The sequence below is a fragment of the Pinus tabuliformis genome, chromosome Q, assembly GCF_031772625.1.
Source record: "Pinus tabuliformis cultivar Carrire ecotype Pingquan chromosome Q, CPIR1, whole genome shotgun sequence".
In the NCBI taxonomy this organism is placed as follows: domain Eukaryota; kingdom Viridiplantae; phylum Streptophyta; class Pinopsida; order Pinales; family Pinaceae; genus Pinus; species Pinus tabuliformis.
The window spans coordinates 1,041,022,414-1,041,033,104 of NC_142296.1; positions in this window are offsets into that span (position 1 = coordinate 1,041,022,414).

The window sequence follows — 10,691 nt, forward strand, 5'->3', positions numbered from 1 at the left end:
TCCTTGCTCTGTTTATACAATCCCATGGCCCACGGACCATGGGTAGGTCTATCCAGTCGACATTACATTACAAAAACTAGCGTGGACCCCTGTGACTCTATTATAATTTCGTGCCCTGCGCCAACAACTCGCGGAGATTTTACAATAAGACTCGGTCAAAACTTGGGCTTTAAGCCCCAAAACATGCATTGGGGGGATTCCATGCGCAACACATGTAAAAGTGACTTTCAACCTAAATATACTGAGTTTCCAAAATCAATTTTGCATGTTTTCTTGAAGGAACATAGAGATAGACTAGATAGCATAACAATCCATCATGAAGATGAAAGTTAGTGGCAATCATGCATGTGCTTGGCATCTAATAAGTGGTAACAAAGTCGTGCTTTATCTCAATGAGTTGGGCCCACCTAGAGACCACATGTCTAGAAGAGTGGAGCACCTTGGTTAGTGTTGTAATTGGAGGTCAATTGAGGCAATCAAATATGTGATTAGTGCTTCTTTCCTTATATTTGTTTTTGATATGAAACTACTGCAAGTATGTGGAACAATTTTGATGGTGATCATTCTAACATTATTCTTGTGTCAACGTGAACTACAAAGGGTTGTGATCAATGTGGATTATTGTCTCCTTCCCAAGAATGTAATGCTTTCGTAGATGGTAGGCTTATACAATGGAATACATTTCTTGGTCATAGGTGGGATACTTACAAACCAATCTCATAGTGTCTCACTATGGTAGGCCACCATATGACCATGTTGAGTGAGAACTATGCCCACTACATAGTCTAAATAATTTTTCTAAATCTCAAAAAGTTGTGGCAGATCAAGTAAGAAGAGTACTAGGGCCAATCATATGTCGTGTTTCAAATATTTAAAGTTATTTTTATGGATGGCCCCATAAGAATTTGTATTTACCACCCCCCTTAGTCACTTGGTTCAAAGCTCACGAAATATGGGATAATCCCAACATGAACCTATAATAGAAGTTGGAAAGGCCTAGAAATCTTTGAAGCTCAATTAGTGTGGTCAAGGATGGACAGTCATAGATGACCTAGATCTTGGCTAGATCCACATGTGCACCATTTTCATCAACCTAGGTATTGGACCATCTTAATATTGAAGGAGCGATTCTCCAAGTTAGCATAGAGTTTGCACTACTTCAAAGTGTGAAGGACCTACTGAATATGTTGCAATTGTTTTGCAAAAATCTTGATAAATATGAGGATACAATCTAGATATACCACCAAAACATAATTGGTGAAAGAATGCATGATATCATCCATCAACATAATGAAAGTTGTTGTGGCATTAATCAAAACTAAGGGCAAGGCCATCCATTAAAAAATACCTCCTTTGGACCTAAAAGTAGTCTTTCATACATTATTGGGAACTAGTAGTAGCTAGACTTTAAATCAATTCTACTAAAGTACTTGGCCCCCTTAAGCTAGTCAAGAAGGACCAATTCGAGGAATTGGGTATCAATTCCTAACTAGACTTTTTTTAGGGCCTTATAATTATTGAAAAGTCTCTAGGTCCCACATTTCTTTTGGATAAGTGAAATTGGGCTTCCACGTAGTGAGGACCTTGGTTGAATGTGCCCTTTTTTAAGCATCTCCTAGATTTGGTTCTCGATTTTCTCATTTTACAAAAGAGATTGGGAATATATTGACCGATTGGGTAAAAGTGCAATGGGGGTTAGATATATTGAATGCTTGACCCAATAGTGTAGAGGTAACCTAATGGGTGAGGAAAAGATGCCTTTGTACTCTTCCATGACCTTGTTCACTTTCTCTTACTGCATGGAGAGGCCATGTGTGAAGATCATAGACATATTTGCAAACTTCTTCTCACATTGAGATTAAATCAGGCAGAAGAAAAATTTCCCAATCTCGGAGATGACCTTCCTGAATTACTTAGAGTAGATCAAAGAAATGGTGATAGGAGGAACTACCTTTGGTATCTTATATAGTTTTATACCCAAAGTAATAATGACACTACGAGGTCTAGAATCATATGGAACATGATACATTCACAAGTATGGTTGGGCTAAAAAAAGCATCACAAAATTCAACGGGGGAATATCAAAAAATGCCTCATCATTAGAGGGCTTGATGACATAGGGTAAGTGACAGTATTGGATGATGCAGAGATCTCGCCCTTTGTGGAGCCACTGGATGCTGTATGGTTGCAGGAGTGGTTTTGCTAGCAAGTCAAACTACATGATTACCTCTATCGATTTGAGGTTCTTTGGACTTCCTCTATTGAAAATGAAATGTAATGGAGAACCCTTCACCCTTCCTCCATTTTTCTGGGCTCACTTGGCCAGACCTTGGTGTTGACTAGAGGAGCTTAGACTCAAGTTCAGAGTTAGTTGTGCTAACCAACAAAACCCTATACCACTAGCCCTTCCGATAATGATCTACTCACGCAGACTGCAGTCTCACCCAAGGCGATATTAGGGGATGCTGGAACAACGTTTCTACATCTAGAAGGATATGGAGTGTGGATCTTGGCTTAATCCTAGATCTATTTATGCGTTATGCAATCTTACTTAGTATTATACCGAATCTAATATATTCATACAAAAATGCTACTCGCGGATCTAAAATCTATCTATTGTGCTTAAATCAATGGATCTTAACTGTAATTAACTGTAAGAACATTCACACATAAATTTCAATCTATATTTTACTTTCACAACACAGAAGTAAAAAATAATTACATAAAATATGCACAACATTCAAGTACACAGTTCTTCCTTCAAAATCTTCTTTATTATCTTCAGATTCAGAATTACAATCTTTCTTTCCCTACACATTGTAGGGGCCTACGCACACAGCTACAGACTTACCAAGGTCTCCACGCACACAGCTGCAGGAGCCTTTCCCTTCACTCGAATACAAAAAGATATAACAATTACGGACTTAAAACATCCAAGCGTAACATAACATGCCTTTGACTTACTAAGACATCCCTTTATATATCTTTTTCCCTTACAATACCATGGTCTGCAAACCATGGGTGGACTCAAAACATACAGTTTAATCCCATTATTTTACAAAATAAGGGGCTTTGACCCACCCTAAAGCCCCTATGACTCCTAAAACACTACGCAAATCAAATTCCGCTCCTCAAACTGTGGATTCTTTAAAACAAATTGACAAAACATTGAACTAGGGGACCCTACCCAATAGGCCCCCAACACAAAGATGTGACTCATCCCAAGTCACTCAGCCATTACTTCCTGAATCTTTTCTTTGCGACTGATGTATGCATCCTTCAAAGGTTGAAGTGTCTCTGCACACTACATGGTGGCCTGTCGTACTTCCTATATCAGCATCTCGGTCATCAACCCTGTTGTCTCCAGATCGATGTTTCTTTGCATTTGCCTTATGCTCTTCAGCTTTCTCTCCACTATTTGGGAGATTTTAATGGCTTCCTTTACCCATGGTTTCATCTATGCTGAAAGAATCTTCTCCTTTCACTACAGCTCATCAATCTGTCCCTGCAAAAACTTACCCTCCCAGAGATGGGCAAATCGTTGCGTAGGTGCTAGGGTCTACGATGTCACTTTGACCTCATCAAACTTTTGTTGCATGTCGCAGATCTCCACCTGTATCTTTTCTACATTCGGTTCCTCCTATAGAGAGGTCCATATCTCCATAGTGTCTTCAAATATCTCACTACTGTCCTTGACTATAGTCATTATATCTTCCATAACAGCCTTGATGTCTGTTGCACACTATTCACGAACCTCTGGCAGAGTTGTCAGTTGCGGGTACCTCATCCACCAGACACTTCCTCATTATTTTCCCAACCAAAATGTGCATGGAAAAACACACAACCTGATCATTAATGGAGCTGATTAAAAATCCCCTAGACTTCCTAATCAGATCATACTCCTTCTTCATTGTCTCAGCCAGCCTTTTCTCCTCAGATTTTCTGACGAATGTGTCGGTAGGGTTTTCTCCTTGGTAGGGAAGTACATGTATCCTTCTAATCAATATATCATCAATGGGGATCCTTGCCCCCAGCCACAAACATCCATCACACACCAATTCCAACAACTGGTGAACACAAACTACCCAAACTGTGGAATATAGAGCATATTCAACAACCCAACTCATTGAATTCCTACTTCCAAAAACAATGGTTCTACCCTTGTTACTCCATCTTCCTCATAGTAAACTGATTTCAGATACTTGCTGGGCTCTAACTTTGGATACTTGCTCCGATCGTTAAGATCCCAGTCCTCCATATGCATTTATGGCACCCTTGCCAACAAGTCTCCCTCAATCGGCACCTCATCCAGTAACATTGGTGTAAAGACTTTAAATTTAATAGCATTTGGGTCCTTGGTAACCTTGGAGGTCAGCTTTTGCAGTGGCATATAAGGTGGCAACCTAGAGATCGGTTCCACATCTTCTGCGTCAATATCTTTGATTCTGCCAGCAACTTCTTCCACATCTGAATCTTGGGGCTCCATCGACTGCTTTTTCTTGTCTAGCCTCTCCTTAGTTCTCTATTCCTTAGTGATTTTTCATGGTGATTTCCTTACTGGAGGTTTCTTCATCTTTTGCTTCTATGCACTTGCGCCAGTATTTTTCTTCCTTAGGGACCTCAGCTCGGTGACAGGTTTTGGCAGTGTAGCTGTCATTAGGAATCCTAGATCTTCAAAATGGTCATGGTGTAACTTGAGGGGCTCGGACCTAGGTTCAGAGTTAGTTGTGCTAACCAAAAAATCTTATACCATCGGCCCTTTCGGCAACGATCTGATCACGCAGACCACAGTCTCACTTGAGGAAATATTGGGGGATGTTGGAACTAGGTTCCCGCATCCAGAAGGATATGGAGTGTGGATCTTGGCTTAGTCTTAGATCTATTTCTACGCTATGTAATCTTACTTAGTATTATACCGAATATGATGTATTCATACAAAAAGACTACTCACATATCTAAACTCTGGATTTAAGACCTCTGTGGTTTATATCTTCTAACTTAGTAACTGGAGAACCCACAGTAAAAACCATTTTTCATCAACGTTTCAAATCCCAACAGGGATCCATCATCAGGACTTCTTTGAATGATGATAGTAGAAGAGCTTGAATGAGGGTTTTAAATAGTTTTTAATAGTTTTGAGGTGAGAAGATTTAAATGGATGTCGGCCTGTTTTAATTATTTTTATTTATTATTTCCTTATTTTCAATTAATTTTAAGGTGTATTAAAGAATTTAAAAAACTATTTATTAATGTAATAATAAATAAATAATTTGATTATTTTAATCTTTATCATCAATATTTCCTACTAAATGTTTAAATTTATTATTAAGGGTTTAATTTAGTTAATAGATTCAATAGTAGATCTAAATAATAATTAATCAAAATTATTGTAATAAATATTAAATATTAATATTAAATAAATAAATAAATGCTATAAATATATTAATATTAATAATAATATTATAATTAATAATAATAATATTAATGTTAATGTATTAATAATAATTAATAATTGAAAACTAAAAATTCTTATTATTAATAGTTAATAATTAATATAAATAGTTAATAATTAAAAATTAATAATTAAAAATTAATATTAATAGTTAATAATTAATATTAATAGTTAATATATTAATTATTAATATTAATTATTAATATTAAAATATTATCAATATTAATATTAAAATATTATTAATATTAATGTTAAATAAATAAATACTAAAAATATATTAATATTAATAATAATATTAATGTTAATGTATTAATAATAATTCATAATTAACAACTAATAATTGATATTAATAGTTAATAACTAATAATTAATATTTAATTTCAAATTCTAATAATTACTATTAAAAGATTAATTTTTAGTAATATTTATTAATAGTTTATTTAATTAATAGATTTATTAATAGGTCATAATAATAAATAATAACATTTCATAATAATAATTAATGATAATAGCAGTAGATATTATCAAAATTATTATTGTAAATGTTATAATTCATACTTAGAATAGGAGAGAGATATCTACCCACTAAGCACTATACCTGAGATGTACCGGTGATCCTAATTTCTTTGATTAAGGGTAGCCAACTTCCACTAATCTCAATACCACTGTCCCTGTTGAGATTATGTGGATGTTTGATAATCTCAAGAGCTTCTCTGATCTTTTGTCTATGATGTTTTTCTTCACGTGCGATAATTGAAGTGTTTTCCAAGCAGACATGGTGCTTGGTTTTTGAGGAATGCTCTGCAAGGGCCAAAGTTCGAGACCTTTCATTCCTAATATTAGCTCCATGTTCCTTGAGTCTTGTCTACAAGGATCGACCTGTTTCACCAATGTAACTTTTTCCACATGAACAATCTATTTTACAGACTCCCTTCAGCTGATGTTTATTAATACTATCATTGACAGACCTCATACCTTGCTTAATAGTTCCAGGGACTGAGAATTGCGTGATTATGTTTTTCTTCCTAAGGATTTTAGCAATCTTATTTGTCACTCCTTGAATATAAGGAAGAAAAACCCTCCCACACTGAGGTTGGTCTTGATCCTTAGGCTTATGAGATAACACCTTTCTTTCAGCTCTCTCTATAGCTACTTTAATTTCTTTTTCTTTGTAGCCTATACCTTTAAAAGTTGAAACTAAATGCTTCTTTTCTTCATCCAAATGCTCAGGGTCAGAAATTCGAAGGGCTCTGATGGCGAGAGTATTTAGAACACCAAACTTCTAGGATGGGTGATGGTGGGAATCAGCGTGGAGGTAGCTTTCTGTGTGGGTTGACTTCCTGAAAACCTTATGTCCCAAAGAGCCATCCTCCTTCCTGATGATGAGCACGTCTAAAAATGGGATGCTCATGTTTTCTTCTAGCTCCATAGTAAATTTTATTTCTCACCTCAAAACTATTAAAAACTATTTAAAACCCTCATTCAAGCTCTTCTACTATCATCATTCAAAGAAGTCCTGATGATGGATCCCTGTTGGGATTTGAAACGTTGACGAAAAATGGTTTTTGCTGTGGGTTCTCCAGTTACTAAGTTAGAGTATCTAAACTCTATCTATTGTCCATAAATCAATAGATCTTAACTATAATTAACTGTAACAACATTCATACATCAATTTTGATCTATCTTTTACTTGCGTAACACAATAGTAAATAGTAATTGGATAAGATAAGCACAACATGTAAGTACATAGATCTACCTTCAAAATCTTCTTTATTATCTTCAGATCTTCAAAATTACAATATTTCTTTCCTTACACACACAACTGCAGACTTACCAAGGTATCTGCGCACATAGCTACAACAATCTTTGCCTTCACCCAAATATAGAAACATAAAACAATTACAGACTCAAAACATTCAAGTGTAACATAAAATGCCTTTGACTTACTAAGACATCCCTTTATGTATCTTTTTCCCTTACAATACCATGGTCCGTAAACCATGGGCAGACCCAAAACATAAAGTTTAATCCCATTCCTTTGTAAAATAAGGGGCTCTCACCTACCCTAAAGCCCCTGTGACTCCTAAAACACTACGCGAATTGAATTCTGCTCCTCAAAATGCAGATTCTTTACAAAATTTTGACAAAAATTTGACCTAGGGGGACCCTACCCAACACTTGGTGGTAGAAACAATGGCATTGGGTTCTACATCAATGATCCAATTTCACATGTTTAGACCTAATTTAGAGTCAGAATATGCATTTAACTCTAAACAACTCAACCATGAATGATAGCTTTGAGTGACATTCATCGGTGTTATTCTAGGGGCTCTTATGGAATTCACACTACTTCCATATGTCATTATTCATCTTCCCATTATCCTTCTTTGTTTTCAGCTTAGATGGGTCGTCTTATGGTGGTCTATCCTAGCTCTATCCTTTGTTCTATGGTTTGGGTTTCTTTTTCCCTACTTTTACTGTGAGGAATTCATAGATCCAAACTCATCTTTCTTCAATTTAAATTTCTACTTTATTTTGACAAAATATCATTACACTGCACCTAGTGAACAAATTTCTAAAATCTCCATTTATGTCTAGATATCCTATGCAAAGCACCACAGTATTCCATAAACTCCATTTATGTCTAAATGTATCTGTACATACTACTAAGGTATTCCAAAAAATCCATTTATTTATGGATGTATCTCTGTAAACCACTATGATATTTGAGCACCAAATATTGCTCAGGTTCTTTAATACCAAAATAGAGCACAAGGTATGGAATATATTTGTGAAATTTAGCATTGTTTGGTCCCTCTCCTCCTATAATGTGTTCCACCTCATTAATTTTTCTTCATAGCTTCCAACATGGTAATGTTTTTCCTTCATATCATCCTTGAAAGAGCCCCAAGTGGGTGTGACTGCAAACATTATGGATTCCTCTGTGTCCTTTTTCTCACAGTAAGTCTCCCACCAATCCTTGACATGGGAGGGAATTTAAGGAGAAAAAGGTAATATTTTATCTATTGGAAAAATTATGGATCGAAAAATACCCTTCCAGTAGATTTAACCATTTTTATAGAGCATCTACATCTATCTAACCTTCAAATATAAGACTATCAAAAAAATATTGTAACTTGAAGTGGGTGGCACCTCCAAAGTGAACATTTAATGAAAAACTGCATCAGTTTTTCTCATCCATCCAAAAATATGGGAAAAATTATCCATCATCATCGATCATATCATCCCAATGTTACACAAGGTTTTTCTTAAGCAACAGTTTAATAGGATCTCCTACTCCCTCATCTTTCTTTTCTTTCACCATGGCAGGTCATCAAGGTTGGTGAGGATATTATTATAAAGGCTCAAGTAGTTTGAATTCAAACTCCTCATACCTTGACCTCATTTCAGGACATGCACAAAAAAATTAACAAAGAGCAAGCTGCTCTAATACCATTGATATGGGAATTCTAAGGAATGAGACTAAACTATCAACAAAAAAATTGTTGGAAGTGCATAAAATAAATTATGTAGAGTAAAGTTGTATGGAAAGAGTTTAATTATTTTTAGATATTAAAAATATTGTCATACTACATCATGATAAATAATTTCATGCTCTTATCATAGTGAAGGCTCGTATTTATAATATTTATGGTTCCCTTTGACCTAGAGTTCTACACTTTCGTCATATATCAAATACCATGGGTTACAAAAACCATGGGTGAATACTATTAACCATTGTTGTAAAAACTAGAAAATAGTTGTATATTGTAAAAGCTAATTGTATGATTATATTTTTATTTTACTTTTCTTCCACCTCTCGAATACCATGGTTTACCGAAACAATGGGATTAGAAAACACCAACATTAGAAAACAATTATTGACCATGGCGATTTGATGGAAATGGTGGATAATCACCAATTTCCACTTTGATCATTACTTGATTTGAGTAAAATTAAATAATACTCTCATAGAGAGGGATAATGTGCACTATGTGTGATTTCTTGTGCATGCAGAACCAATATAAAGAAACTCTACCTTAGATCAGTTAACTAGGCCAAAAATGGAGTTGTAGGTTCTAAAATAGAGTTAGGATCAATAATAAATTTGACTAAGGATAAGATGAGCCAAAAATAAGTGATAACTAAAGATAAAAATCACACACATCACTCCTAACTCTAGAAGTATATATAAACCCCAAAAAAAGGACTAAAATCAAGAGATAAGGTTTCCTAGAATAAATGGATAACTAGATAAGGTTTGTATCGAAAAATAGAAAATAAGTGCACACTTGTGGATAAATTAGCTAGGGATAAGGAATTGTTCATTAATGGATAAGAAATAACCATGACACTACTTAGTAAAAGTGTAGTCACTGCCACATGTTAGCCTACATGGAAACCCCTAATAAAATAGACATACTATAAATAGTAATTTCCAAAAATAGTAAGACATCCTAAAGGGTAGGAAGTGCAGGGTAGGTAATGTGCATGTATACCAAAATAATGGATATTAGCTCTTAATTTATTAATGATTTTTCCATGGATTCTTATTTATTTTCTAACATTATGTCTAGTGTTGGATGTTGCTATAGTAAATAAATTTTATGAGTTTATGGTTTTGCTGCAATTTCAAATTTTGACTAGTACAAGTTAAAAAAAAAAATTATTAAATAAACTTCAAAATCCAATATATTTTACCCATTTCACAGCTTGGGTAAATACTAAGTAACATGGACCAATTCATCGCAAGACACTAGAGATTTATGGCCTAATAATCATTTTGGGAACCCTCCCCCAACATGAACAAAGGTTAACTAAGTAGGGGGTAAAAAATGATATCAAGATGGTAAAATTCAATGGGAATGTGGTGCATGATTAAAGAATTATAACCCCCCATTCCCCCCAACCCTACCTCTACTTATCAAAATTTCCATCGACCCCCACAAAAACCACTAGGAGTAATGTGGAACTAGTGGATAATGATGTGGGACTAGTGGGATGAGGTGTGACAAGTGGTCCTCACACTAGTTGCTAAAGAATCCAAGTGGTGGCCATCTATCATGCTTACTAATGGCCCTCAATTTTTGCAACAACAATGTTGCAACTCCTAAGGGTCTCATCTTTAATTTTCAACCAGGGATCATACAAACATAAGAAAAGTTGGCACTATATGTGCAACAAGCACTATATCTATATTTTTTTGACTTTTATATAGGTGGAAGTACTAAGATGAAAT